We start from the raw sequence: 14,796 nt of genomic DNA on the forward strand, positions 1-14,796 counted from the left end.
AAATGTATTATATTTATATTTATTATATTTTTATATTTTATATTATTTTCTGAATCAGGATTATATGTTTACTTTTCAAAAGTTTGAGGTCAGTAAGATTTTAAGTAATTAAAAAAAATTATACTTTTATTCAGGAAGGACACATTAAATTGTTAAAAAAATGACAGTAAAGACATTTATTTATATTGTTATTTTAAATAAATGCAGTTTTTTTTTTAAACTTTATATTCATCTGTGAATCCTGAAAAATAAAATGTATCACAGTTTCCACAAAAATATTGTGCAGCACAACTGTTTTCAACATTGATGATAATCAGAAATGTTTCTTGAGCAGCAAATCAGCATATTAGAATGATTTCTGAAGATCATGTGACACTGAAGACTGGAGTAATGATGCTGAAAATACAGCTGCGCATCACAGAAATAAATGACAGTTTAACAGATATTCACATAGAAAACAGCTGTTTGAAATTCTAATAATATTTCACAATTTTACTGTATTTTTGATCAAATAAATGCATCATTGCTGAGCATAATAGACGTCTTTCACAAACTCAGTGGTGGTGTATGATTTACAGTGCTGCACATATTTCTGACGTCCTGCTGATGCGAAACAGAGAAATCTGGGACTCACTGGGAAAAACACAGAGTGAACTCAGACACCAGCTGAGAGACGCTTCCGTCCATTAGACGTCTAAAACGAGACAGACGGCTCTGTTATTTTGTGCAGTGAGAGATATGGGACAGGCCGTCAGTGGCCCAGATAAAATCATTGTTTATTCATAACATCGGTATGAACAGCAGAGCTGACTCTCAAACTGAAGCAAAAGTTTATGAACCTGACATGTCTGGCCTGATCTGAAAGCTCTGTGCTTCTACACCTGCCTACAGTTTCCCTCTTCAGTAGGAAAGTCCACACATAGTGTACAATGCTAATATATTAGTTGTAATTTTTATTCACTGATGCTCATGTCTGTCTATCCCAGCATCCTCGCCCCCTCCTGCACACCTGGACAAGCATGTGATGAGTGAGAAACTGGAGACGGTGATCTTCCAGCTCAGACAGGTGACCCGCGAACGAGATGACCTGCGCAAACGACTGGCCCTCTCCTCGCCCGGCACCACCTTTGACGACTGCAGGTACAGTAACACAGAAACACAGTAACTGTAGCTATGGCAACAGATCTTAGACTGTCAGTGTCACTGTAGCTATGGTCACGGATATCTGATAGTGCGGCTGTAACAGTGTTGCTATTGTTAACCAGTGTTATTTTAGTATCACTGAGATACTTTTACAGTCTTTATTAATATTTGGAATAGATAGATAGGTAGATAGATAAATAGATAGATGTTTTATATTTTCCATTTTCATTTTCATTTTAGTTACAATTTTAGTAATTGTTTTTTTATGAACAGTTCTTATTAATTTTAGTTTAGTTATTTTAGTACATCTAAAAACTAAAAGTAAAAAAAAATTTGCTTTGGAAACTAGCTGAAATACACACACACACACACACACACATACACATACCACAAAATTACAGACTGGAAGAGGACTATGCAACAGTGAGATCTTAAAATAGCCTGGGGGTGGACCAAAATTCCTCCACAGCGCTGTAACAGACTCATTGCAAGTTATCACAAACGCTTGATTGCAGTTGTTGCTGCTAAGGGTGGCCCAACCAGTTATAACACTTTTTCACACAGGGCCATGTAGTTTTGGATTTTGTTTTCCCTTAATAATAAAAACCTTCATTTAAAAGCTGCATGTTGTGTTCACTTGTGTTACCTTTTACTAGTGTTTAAAGTGTGACAAACATGCAAAAAAATAAGAAATCAGGAAGGAGGCCAACACTTTTTCACACCACTGTATATGTTGTATTGTATATTGTTAATTGGTTTTAGTTTTAGTTAAATATAGTATTTTAGTTTTAGTTAATAATAGCCAGTTATTAACTCAAACTAAAAGTATTACAACATGTTTTTGTTAATTTAAATAAAGCTGAAATAAAATAAAATCTAAATGTTAGATGAAAATGTCAACTAAGAAGATTAAAAATGTTGCTGTAATAAAATAAATTTAGGATGAAGTACTAAAATGACTAAAACTGAAATAAAAGTAAATTAAAGCTAAATAGAAAAGCACATAACAAAATTACTAAAATGAAAATGAAAACTGTAAATATATATAAAAAACTAGCTCAAAATATTATAAAATACTATAAAAGTATATAAATAATACTAAATGAACACTGGGCTGTTACTAGCTTCTCATGCTGTGATTGGGGTAAAGGTAGAGGAGATTGAACAGGGTTTTGTTACTGAACTGGAGGTTTCAGTCTTTCAGACACTATAACCCTGCTAGACAGTCCGTCTTTTCTTATCTGTACGTGAGCGTGAGATGGGACAGAGTGCTTTATGTGTATAAATAAAGTATGTTTACTTTCATTACTATTTCATAAATCAGGCTTTTTGCTCTGTTTTTGTGTCTCTTCACCTGAACGTTGATAGAGCCTGAAGAAAAATGCACACTGAGGTTTACTGTGCATGTGTGTGTGTGTGTGATCTCCATGAAACTTCCCAATGAAATGATTCAGAAATGATGAATGATAACCAAATCACTTTGCACAGTGTAAGACGTTTGCATATATCTGTGTGTGTGTGTGTGTGTGTAGGCCGAGTGTGAAGCCGGGTCACGATTACGAGCGTCTGAAGCTGCAGTGCATGAAGGCCATGTCAGACCTGCAGTCTCTCCAGAACCAGCACACCAAAACCCTGAAGAGATGCGAGGAGGCCGCGAGAGACGCCGATTACTACCAGTGAGCGCTCTAACCCTGTCTATTTCCACCTAGAGTTGATTATCAAGGGCATTTTTAACTTTTATGAGGGCAATTTGTTCTAACCATATAGAAACTCATAACATGTCTAGTAGTCGACCGATATATCGGCTGAGATTTTATATATTTAAATTACCTGCATCGGCTGATGAGTTTATGAGTTTGGCTGAGTGTTGGAAACAGCTTTTATTTTGACAGTAGTAATATTTTGAAAATATGATTCTGTGCTTTTTATTCATATTTGTTGCTTTATTTGTGAAAAATAATAATAATAATATTATAGAATAAGTTGCGAACCAGCACACCAAAACCCTGAAGAGATGCGAGGAGGCCGCGAGAGACGCCGATTACTACCAGTGAGCGCTCTAACCCTGTCTATTTCCACCTAGAGTTGATTATCAAGGGCATTTTTAACTTTTATGAGGGCAATTTGTTCTAACCATATAGAAACTCATAACATGTCTAGTAGTCGACCGATATATCGGCTGAGATTTTATATATTTAAATTACCTGCATCGGCTGATGAGTTTATGAGTTTGGCTGAGTGTTGGAAACAGCTTTTATTTTGACAGTAGTAATATTTTGAAAATATGATTCTGTGCTTTTTATTCATATTTGTTGCTTTATTTGTGAAAAATAATAATAATAATATTATAGAATAAGTTGCTAAAACATAACTCTGTCTATTTAAGTTATTTTATAGTATTACTAATTATTAATTATCAATAATATTAATATTAATTATTATATATTAATATAAATTAAATATATATAAAATATTTTATAAACAAATATATATATATATATATATACACACACACACACAATAAATTACAATTTCATTGCAGCAATTGTTATTCATGGTATTTAAATTAAATGGTGTAATATCATATATATTGGCTTTATATTGGCCATCAGCCACCCTGCTCTATAAGATATCGACATTGGCCTTAAAAAAATTATTGATCAACCACTAAATGTGTCCATTATTGTTAATTTGAACTCTACTTCCTTCAACTCAACAAACACCAGACGCTGTCTGTGCTGCTGTAGAGGTGGGTAACCGGAGGGTTTGTATATGAGAGGATCGGCCCACAGCATTATGTGCTCATTAGCGTGATGTGGAAGGCTCTGATTGGCTGCCGTGAGTCAGGGTAACATCTGGTGGTGAAGCAAACACACAGCACAGATAAGAGATGTCCATCTTCGTCTGAGATTACCCACTGCTTTAGTTTAATTCACTTTCCCCTCAGTGTAATTTGAAATTACTGATATATTGAATTGAATCTCCTGCTGTGTTGAGCATTCACAAATGACAAGCCGAACAGTTATGTATGTGTTCCCTGGGAACTGAACCCATGACCTTGGCCTTAGAATATTTCACCCAAAAATTTATATTTGCTGAAAATGTATTCACCCTCAGGTCATCCAAGATTAGGATGAGTTTGTTTCTTCATCAGATTTGTAGAAATGTAGCACTGCATCAGTGTCTCAGCAATGGATGCTCTGCAGTGAATGGGTGCCGTCAGAATGAGAGTCCAAACAGCTGATAAAAACATCACAATGTGGATTATTGTGATGTTTTTATCAGCTATTTGGACTCTAATTCTGACGGCACCCATTCACTGCAGAGCAAGTTAATTTTCAGCAAATTTTTATTCTGTAAAGTCTTTTCCATTGTCATGATTTTATCTGGCACATTTAACTGAGCTTAATTAGTTGTTCTGTTCACTGATGCAGTAACGCATCTTTGTCTCTCTGCGTCTCTCAGCACTCTTCACGGGCGTGTGTTTGGCGAACAGACTCAGCTGCGGGACGAGATGGAGGCCATGAAGCAGAACTACTCGCAGCTCCTGCAGCAGCACTCACAGCTGCAGCAGACCTGCGACGAGCTGCGCCGGATCCATGACAGCGACCAGCGCGAGGTGGCAGACATGCGCCTGCAGCAGCAACAGGTACCAATGCCACATGCACACACAACTCTGAGGAGCGTGATGAGGTTTAGTGTCTTGCTCAGGAATTTAACCTTCAACCTCTGTCTTTGCATCCCAGATCCAGAACCATTAGGCTCCCACCGACTGTACAGATGTATCAGTTCATGCTTTATTCCATGAATAATGAGGCATTTTGGGGAATAATCTAATCACTATAGTTAATGAATTAAAAAAATATATGTAAAAAAATATTTTAAAAAATGTGTTTTTCTTAAACATTTTAAAAATATTTGTATAAAAATATATATATTTATATGCATCAATATAACTGTAATAAACAACAATATGTATCTAAATTTAATTTACATAAATGTATATTTTTAAAAATGGCATGCAGAGACTTAAAGATCACCGTTTCAGTTTGTCTGTGTTTTAAATTAATTCATTTAAAGTGGATCGTTTGAACTAATTCACAAAAGTAAATTGAACTTGCAAACACAAAAGCAGTTTAACTATTAAAATTTAGATAACAGATGCTATTAAATTCTTACTTTTGTGACGCTGTCATAAATTTTATACCCAAATAAAAAGCGCATTAAAGTATGAAAATATCACCAGAGAATATCTTGTTCATATTTTCGATATATTGTCCAGCCCTGCTGACTTACATAGTTCAGTAACTAGAATAAATATCATATTCAGCTGATATCTAAGATACAGTATTCTCTACAGTGTTTAAATTGCTTAATTAGAATCATATTTTAATATTTAATAAAATAGATTTAATCTCTCCCTCTTTGTGCCAGTGGTACATAAACACCACCGCACAGAAATATCAGGCTTCACAGGGCTTCTTTAGCCAAATTACTCTCAGACACAAAAACATCTGAATGCAAGTTATGCAACCAATAATAATAGTTATTATTATCATTAACTAAAACCTTAAGAAACATTTTTGTTAATTGACATTAAGGTGAAATAAATAATAATAATAACTTCAGTGGAACTAAAAGTAAAAAAAATAAATAAAGTAAAACCTAAGTAGTAATATTTGGGAATAAAATATATAAAAAATGTCAAAAGCACCTAATAAAATGATAACAAATTTAAATGAGAACTGAAAATCTAAATGCTAATTCAAAATATTAATAATAATATTCTTATATAAATAATACAAAACTAAAACTATTAAGAGTTTTGAACTAAAAAACAAATGAAAAATGGAGAGTTTACTGATACGTTTAAGTTGAATCACTAAACTTAAAATATGGAAATAAATGAATAAACCTGAATAAAAATGAATGAAAACTCAATGGTAATATTTGAATAAAAAAAAGAAAACTTTTTTTAATAATAAAAAAATGAATAATAACTAAACTTATTAAAAACGAATTCAATATTTAACTATTAATCCAAATAACTAATACATTTTTAAAGAAATATATAAATATTATTATGTAATATATAAATGCAACTAATAAATGTAAGTTGAAGCATTAAAATTACTTAATGGAAATAACTAAAACTGAAATAAAAAAAATAAATAAATGAAACCTAAATAGTTTACATAATTAATAAATAGGTAATAGTATAAATAAAAGGTAATAGCAAAATATTAATAAAAACTCTAATAGTATATAAATAATACAAAAATAACACTGCTATATTCTTGATCTTCCATTGAAATGTCATTTTAAGTGTAATCTTCAAAACCTCTGAAATGACAGAGCGAAAATAATATTACCAGTAGAATCATTGTTACAATCCACTCAAATGATGATGTTTATATTATTTTCTTCTGAATGATCTATTTATATTTTAGAAGTCAAATGCTGTCCGTGTTTGATTTGATGATTCTCTGGGTTTCTGCAGGCGCATCTGACCTCTGTGTGAGCAGATGTGACTCAGTGGCACCATCAGCTGGTGTGATGCTGCTCTCTCTCGGGCAGATTTACTCATGGATTCAGTTTGACCTGAGCTGAAGGTGTTTTATTTCTCTCTGTAGGTCATGAGGGAGAACGGCTCCTCCGACCTGCTGAATAAACTTTACGACATGGCCTTAAACAAGCTGGAGGGGATGAAGAAAGAGTATGACGCCCTGAGGAAACGATACAACGAGAAAGCGTCGAGTCACAACGCCGATCTGAGCCGCCTGGAGCAGATGGAGGAGGAGAACCGGCGTCTGCAGAAACAGCAGAGAGACTCGGTGATGCACTTCCAGCAGCAGTACAGCGGCTCCGTCAGGAGGTACTCATCTCACTGCCCCGATCAGTAGGGATGCAACGATTCACTCAACTCACGATTCGATTCAATTCACGATTTTGATTTCACGATTCGATTCATGATTATTTTATTTTTTTTTACTAAATGAGATTTAAGACAAATTATAAATAAAAATGCGTCCTTTTATTATTGTTTGGACAAAATGCTGCACGTTTCTTTGTGAAATTGAAATAAGTCAGTCATTCAAGAGGTTTCAGTTCTGTTTGGAGGAAATCTCGGTCTCTTTCAGGTTCGAGAGTCTCCAGCAGGAGCTGAATAAGGCGTCCGCTCAGAACGAGGAGCTGCAGAGAGAAACCGATCGACTGCAGATGGAGAACACACGCTATAAGACCCTGCAGCTGAAGGCGGTGAAAGACGGCGAGAAGCTGAAGGAGGAGAGAGACTCTGTGCTAAACGAATATAGACTGATCATGAGCGAGAGAGATCAGGTCATCAAGGAGGTGGATAAACTGCACACCGGACTGGAGGCGGCCGAAGCCAAACTCAAGAACACGTCTAGCGAGAGGAGGGTCACCAGCGAGGAGATCGAGGCTCTTAGACAGGTCAAACACACTCATTTTAACTGTTCATTCAGAAGATTCATTTAAAAGATTCAAAAGATTCACACATGCATTTGAATCATCATTCAGAAGTGATCCTAGAAGTCAATGTGTGTCATTTATGTAATCTTTTTTAAATAATTAAAAAAAATGTATTAACTATATAACTTATTTAAAACTATTTAAATATTAATCTAGACAACGAATTCATATTTAAATAAATATGTAAATAAAAATGCATAATAATATTGTAAATCTAAAAATACATTTGTAGATATTTAAATATTTAATTTAGTGCATTTTACTATTATTTCATTAATTATATATATATAATTATCTTAATAAATATTTATTTAAATTATGCCATTTATAATTTTTTTTTTTTTTAATTATTAACTAACAAATTTAATATATCTCAGTATTAATCTAAATGTTCAAATGTCAAATAAATTCAATTTTTAAATCATAATCTAAATAACTAATACATGTATAAATATTTGTATAACATTGCAAATATAAAGATAATGATGTACACATTTAATATTAAGTTATTTAGTTTTAATATTAATTAAATTAACTAAACAAATATTTATTTAAATCATGCTATTTATATTTTAAAAAAAAAATTTGACACTGAATTATTAGTAGGCTATTTTTTTTCTACTTACTGCGTCTATATATGCTAGTTTGATCAAATTATATCCACCTTATTTTTCAATATGTAAGTAAGCTGTTTTCTGTGAATGTGCGAGACTTCCGATTCATGCGCTGTAGGGAAATATCGAGAATAATAACAAAGTGCAGTAAACAGTAAAACTATTTGCAGTAAAAACCAGTGTGTTTATAATTAAAGCAATACATTAAAATAATATGGTAAGACACACCAGTTTACAATATCGAGCAGCAAAACGAACGGTTTTGTACAGCTAAAAATAGCTGGAAGTGGATGACAGAGGAAGCACTTACAGGAAAAATGAGGTGGATAATACCACAGTGTATTTTGCTCAGGCAATAATCACTGTTGCTCATATTTAGGGTTATTTAGGCACTGCCTCTTTGTCATGCAGAATTACTGGTGGTGTGACGTATGTTGCATTGTGTGTGCAGGAGCTGAACTCGGCTCTGTTGGACCGGGACCGGGCGATCCGGGAGAAGACCGAGCTGCTGGAGAAATACTGTCACGAGGTGCAGGATAAGGCCGAGACGCAGAAAGAGCTGAGCCAGGCCTGTAAGGACATTGAGATGGTGCGAGAGGAGCGCGACGTGGCCCGTAAAGAGCGAACAGAGGCCATCATCCAGAGAGACCAGCTCCTGAGGGAGTATTATCAGGCCAGACAGGTGCACTGAGTCAGACTGACTTAAACCCAGACTTACATATGTTCATCAGGGGTCTTGTTTAATCAGATTTGTCTCCCTGCAGAAGCAGGACAGCGCGACGCTGGACATGGAGCGTGTCAGTAAGGAGCTGGAGGTCCTGAGAAAGCAGTGCGAGGCCGTTTCGGAGGAGCTCCAGGAGTCTGTGCAGGAGGCAGAGGTGGCCAAATGCCGCAGAGACTGGGCCTTCCAGGAGAGAGACAAGATCGTGGCAGAGAGAGAGAGCATACGGTGCAATGACAACATCCTCTTACACCTCTCATTCTGACATACACGAGTCAAAGACCAGCATCAAAACAAAAGTTTAATACAGCTTTTTTTTTTTAATGTATATTAGAATGTGTTCTGTTTAATTTTATTTTTCTAAGCAAACAAAAACAATAGTTTATGTACCAAAAAAATGTTGTCAGGCATATTTGGAACAAGAATCATTAGATTCACAGATCACAGTTCAGCCCTTAAATTATTAATTGATTGTAATTTTAAATCATTACCAATCTGTCACTATCCTTCAAACCACTAGATTTGACCCATTTGACAGCAAGAAATTTTTAATGATTTTTAATTATTATTTTAATTAATATATATATATATATATATAAATATACAAAATTAAAATGATCACATTTTATTTTCTGTATTTTAATAAGTACAGGTCAGAATAAGTATGTAGTTTCATTTTTACATAAATATATGTTACATTGAATGACAATGGAACATTATTTCACCCATATTTTGATATTTTATTTTCACAAAAGTTTTTGAAACATTGAAGTGGACACTTCACTTGCATTTAATATGATTTCTGTGTATATAAAATCACTTTTGTAAATCTAATTTGATGCAAAGACCAAACGTCTCGTCTTTGGCCCACATCAGTTCAAGAGTGTAATGTCAAATATGCATCATATGAAGAAATATGTCCTCATAATTGTTAAACCCCCCCTGAAAATCAATTCATTTTTCATTTTTGAACCCGAGATTCATATTAATAAAAGATGTAAACATAATTTTAAAATGTTCTCAAAATGAATATTTTTTTAAATATTATGTGAATACATTAATTCATATATTGAATTATTAATATATAAAATAATATATAAAGTGTGATTGTCAAATGTGTGAGCTCATTCACAAAAAAATGTTTGTTGAGGATTGGCAAATTGTATTTTGTGAATGAGAATTATCTTACACATTGAATTATCTTACATATGTAAATGCATTAATTGTGAGACTATTTTAGCTCCATAAAGCAGGGCCACTAGTGTTCATAAAGTCCAAAGAACAGAAGCTGTATATTTACTGTGTGTATGTATCAGGACGTTGTGTGATAACCTGCGTCGTGAGAGGGACCGAGCCGTGAGCGATCTCGCAGACGCTCTGAGAAACCTGGACGACCTGCGCAAACAGAAGAACGACGCGGTGCGGGAACTGAAGGAGCTCAAGTGAGTCTCCAAACACACACGATCACATCAGTGCAGCTAGCAGATGTTCGGTTCTGCTAATGATTCGTGAATACTCGGAGAAAGTTTCCTGCAGCGCATTCATTAATACACTAAAACATAAATTAACTAAATAACTAAATATTAAATTAAATATGAATCTAAATAACTAATACATATGTAAATAATAAGTATATACAGTAGTCAACATTTGAAGTCTTCAAATGTTGACTACTGTAATAATTTTGTAAATATATAAATATAAGTATAAAAAATTATTTTGTTTGTTTAGTTAAAAATATTTCAACAAATAATATTTCTTTAGTTTTATATATATATATATATACACGCACACACACACAAAATATTATTATTAGTTATTTAGTTATATTCAATATTAATTAAATTAACAAAATAAATATTAATTTAAATACTGCTGTTTATCACTATGCTTTAAATTAAATTAAAGTGTTTTTGGTTTAGTTAGATGAATTTAGTCTAAATGTTGTGTTGTTATTTATTATTATTATTATTAAATACTTGTTCATTTTTCAATACAACAGTATTATTGCAATAGTAATATTTCTTGATAAAAAAAATTATAATTTAAATTATTATTATTGTATAATTAAAAACACGTTTCCCTTAATTTTTGTCATTTTGATCACACGCCTGTTTTTTAAAAAAATGATCTTTCAGTTATTTTTTGGTTTAGTTAGTTGAATTTAGTCTAAATGTTCTGACTATATTTGACAAATTGGGATTCTCAAAGTTTCCTTCTAATTCTACAACACCATGGCAAAAGAAACTAACAAGTGTGATCAAAGTAGTTTGATTCCCAAACAAATGACTCTGATTCTTTTAAAGAATTAATCATGAATCCGTCTCAGAGCCGCTGAGTGATCAGGTTGAGGTAAATGAAGTAAATGTGTGCTCAGGGAATGCATGGAGGAGCAGCTGGAGAAGGAGGCGTGTTTTCGCCAGCTGATGGCCCACAATTCTCACGACTCTGCGATCGATACGGACTCTCTGGAGTGGGAGACGGAGATGGTGGAGTTTGAGAGGAGTACGGTACGTAATCGAGTCATCACAGCTGTGACGAACCTCCAAATTCAACAGTTCAATACCTCACCGTCTCTGATCTGACGTACAGGACGACATGGATTTGAGCGCTTTGGGTTTTGATATCGCCGAGGGTGTGAGCGACCCGTATCTACCCGGGGATTATGGGATATTCGTGAGCAAGGTGGACAAAGGAAGTATTGCGGAGGGCAGGTTGAGGTAGGCGGACTCGGCTTTCAGTGTCTCCTGTGAAACACTCATGTGCGATTCTAACCAGTGTTTATTCTTACGGCAGAGTGAATGATTGGTTGTTGAAGATAAATGACGTGGATCTGGCCAATAAGGACAGGAAGCAGGTCATAAGGGCGGGTGAATGATTGGTTGTTGAAGATAAATGACGTGGATCTGGCCAATAAGGACAGGAAGCAGGTCATAAAGGCGGTGTTCAGCGGGGGCGGAGTCATCAATATGGTGGTGCGCAGGAGGAAGTCTCTGGGAGGACGGATGGTCACTTCTGTTCATCTGACGCTGGCGGGACATAAAGGTCAGATCGAGGGTCTTTGTCTTTCTGGACGTCCAGCAGATCCTCATCTCTGTTATACATCTCTCTCTCTCTCTCTATCTCTCTGTCTGTCTTTCAGATTGTGGTGTTGGGTTGGAGAGCGGCGTGTTTGTGTCGTCTGTTTCTCCAGGCAGTCCCGCGGCCAGAGATGGTTCAGTGTGTCCCGGCGATCGGGTTCTCAATGTGAGTCGACTCGTGTGCTTTTCTTTGCATCAGCACCAGTTCTCCAGGAGTTTCTGATTGGCTGATAGTGACGTGTTGCAAATGATGCAACCGATTCTCCCTACACTCTCAAACTATTTGAGTAAAACGACTTTTTTCTCTAAACTTACATTTTTTTTCTATATATGTGTCCCTGGAGCACAAAAGCAGTCTTAAGTCGCTGGGGTATATTTGTAGCAATAGCCAACAATACATTGTATGGGTCAAAATTATAGATTTTTCTTTTATGCCAAAAATCATTAGGATATTAAGTAAAGATCATGTTCCATGAAGATATTTTGTAAATTTCCTACCATAAATATATCAAAACGTAATTTTTGATTAGTAATATACATTGCTAAGAACTTCATTTGGACAACTTTAAAGATGATTTTCTCAATATTTCGATTTTTTTGCACCCTCAGATTCCAGATTTTCAAATAGTTGTATCTCGACCAAATATTGTCCTATCCTAACAAACCATACATCAATGGAAAGCTTATAAATCACAATTTCAAAAAAATTTACCCGTATGACTGGTTTTGTGCTCCAGGGTCACATATATAAATAACGACTTATTTTGAATAGTTTTATCAGGAATGTGATTTTTTTTTTTTCAGTTCTTATACATATTTACGTATTATTCGACCTAAAGTATGACCCAGGTGAATTAGTAAATCAGAGGAAAAAACTGCAGCATTTTCAAATGGATTTTAAAATAAACATATTGAATTTTTCTAACCATCTTCCCAAATTTGTAATGAGAATTATTTATAAATCTGTTGATGAATAAAGCTATAATGTCTCCCAGCAGTTTTCTGCCAAAATAAAGGCTCTATGGTTTAACATTTGAAAGTAAAGAAATTAAGACAATAATTAATAAGAAATTAATTATTATTATTATTATTTTACTAAACAACAGTAAAATTACAATACTACTGTTTATGGCTTAATTTATGGTCTTAATTTCTTTACTTTCAAATAAAAAAAGAAAGTATTTAATAATTATAATAATAATAATAATTATTATTATTATTAAATACTTTTTTATTTTACAATACAACAGCATTGTAATAGTAAGATGCTTTTTATTGATTTGATTAAGTTATATAATTTAAATAATGAATAACAATATTATTTTTAATAAGTATTATATTATATTAGTAAATTATATATACTTATGTATTGCTACAACAGTAATATATTTCTTTATTGATTTGTTCAATTTTTATTTAAATAACAAAATAATTTGCATAATAATAATAATAATAATTATTATTATTACTATTATTGTTTTCCCTCATCATTATCATCATCATTATTATTATTATTATTATGAGGGAAAGCATGTTTTCCTTTTTTTGTAATTTTGATCACTTGCCTGCTTTGTTTACCATTATTTTTCATGGTGCTTCATAGGATGTGTTCACTCATTGAAGAATTTAAGTACACAATCTTTTTATGTACAGAAACAATTAAAGTACAAAGATTTCTGCCTTGTATTCATGCCATATACTTTTTTCCCCTTCAAATCATAGTTTGTAATGTTCATGTCAGAGCTAAATGTTTGGTTCACTGCCTTAAATAAAGTTTTGAAATGCCTATGGAGAGCAGGTATGAGAAAAATACAAATAGATCCCAAACTGCTTAAAAAGTGGGCCGCACTCTTAAATTGGGAGGATCTGATTAGTCGATAGAGCAGAGGTTGATTTGCATGTATTAGAGTAAATACAGGCAATACAGAGTGAGATCTTTGAGGTAAATGAATATGTCATGCTGTGTTTCGAGTATATCTGTTTTTTAATTTTCTCTGGCAGATAAATGGGATTTCACTGGATAATAAATCAGTGAGCGAATGCGAGAGCCTCCTGCGGAGCTGCAGAGACTCGGTTTCTCTTTCCCTCCTAAAGGTGAGACATTATTGATCATTATTGATTATTTACCTCCTTTTTTATGAGAGGAATTCAATCAGCGTACTCACTTCCGTATGCTTTTCCGTATCCCAGTTCTTTCCACAGAGTCTGTCGGGTCAGAGTATCGCTGAGAGCCAGCGTGACTGTGAACGAAACTCGTCAGCGGATCACCTGCGGCCCTGCAGGAAGCAGCCCACCCATAAAGACATGTACAGCCCCACGCGTGACGTGGAGAGCGAGCGCGGTCAGCGCGGGACACTGTATCGCTCAGAGCCGTATCATGAGATCTGCTGCCCGCATCCCACCTCCAAACGAGCCCTCACCTTTCACCCCGTTTCCCCCGGCGACTGCATCACCATGGAGATGAGTCAGGAGAGACGGTGCATCCCGCAGAAACAAAGCGGCGGCACTTGGCCCAAAATGGTAGCGGTTGCTATGACAACAGCCGAGAGCATCCCACCGCTCTCTATTTTTAAGACCCCAAAAAAGCGGAAGTCGATATTCGACGCAGACATGTTCAAACGGCCGGAGACGCCCTCCAAGCTGGACTACCTTAGTTTGTCCCAGATGCCCAAACATTCCCTGCAGAGCTCCTGGATTGAGGCGGCGCCGCAGATCCCGCCCGACCCGCCCAAACGCAGCGACTCAT

The 14,796-nt window shown here is 34.7% G+C and overlaps 1 pseudogene; it reads left to right on the forward strand.

The window, feature by feature from the left end:
* The window catches only part of LOC107676410 (disks large homolog 5-like), a 39,668-nt pseudogene that overhangs the window by 9,292 nt on the left and 15,580 nt on the right, over positions 1-14,796 (forward strand).

Source organism: Sinocyclocheilus anshuiensis, unplaced genomic scaffold (assembly GCF_001515605.1).
Source record: "Sinocyclocheilus anshuiensis isolate Anshui unplaced genomic scaffold, SAMN03320099.WGS_v1.1 scaffold2270, whole genome shotgun sequence".
NCBI lineage: Eukaryota > Metazoa > Chordata > Actinopteri > Cypriniformes > Cyprinidae > Sinocyclocheilus > Sinocyclocheilus anshuiensis.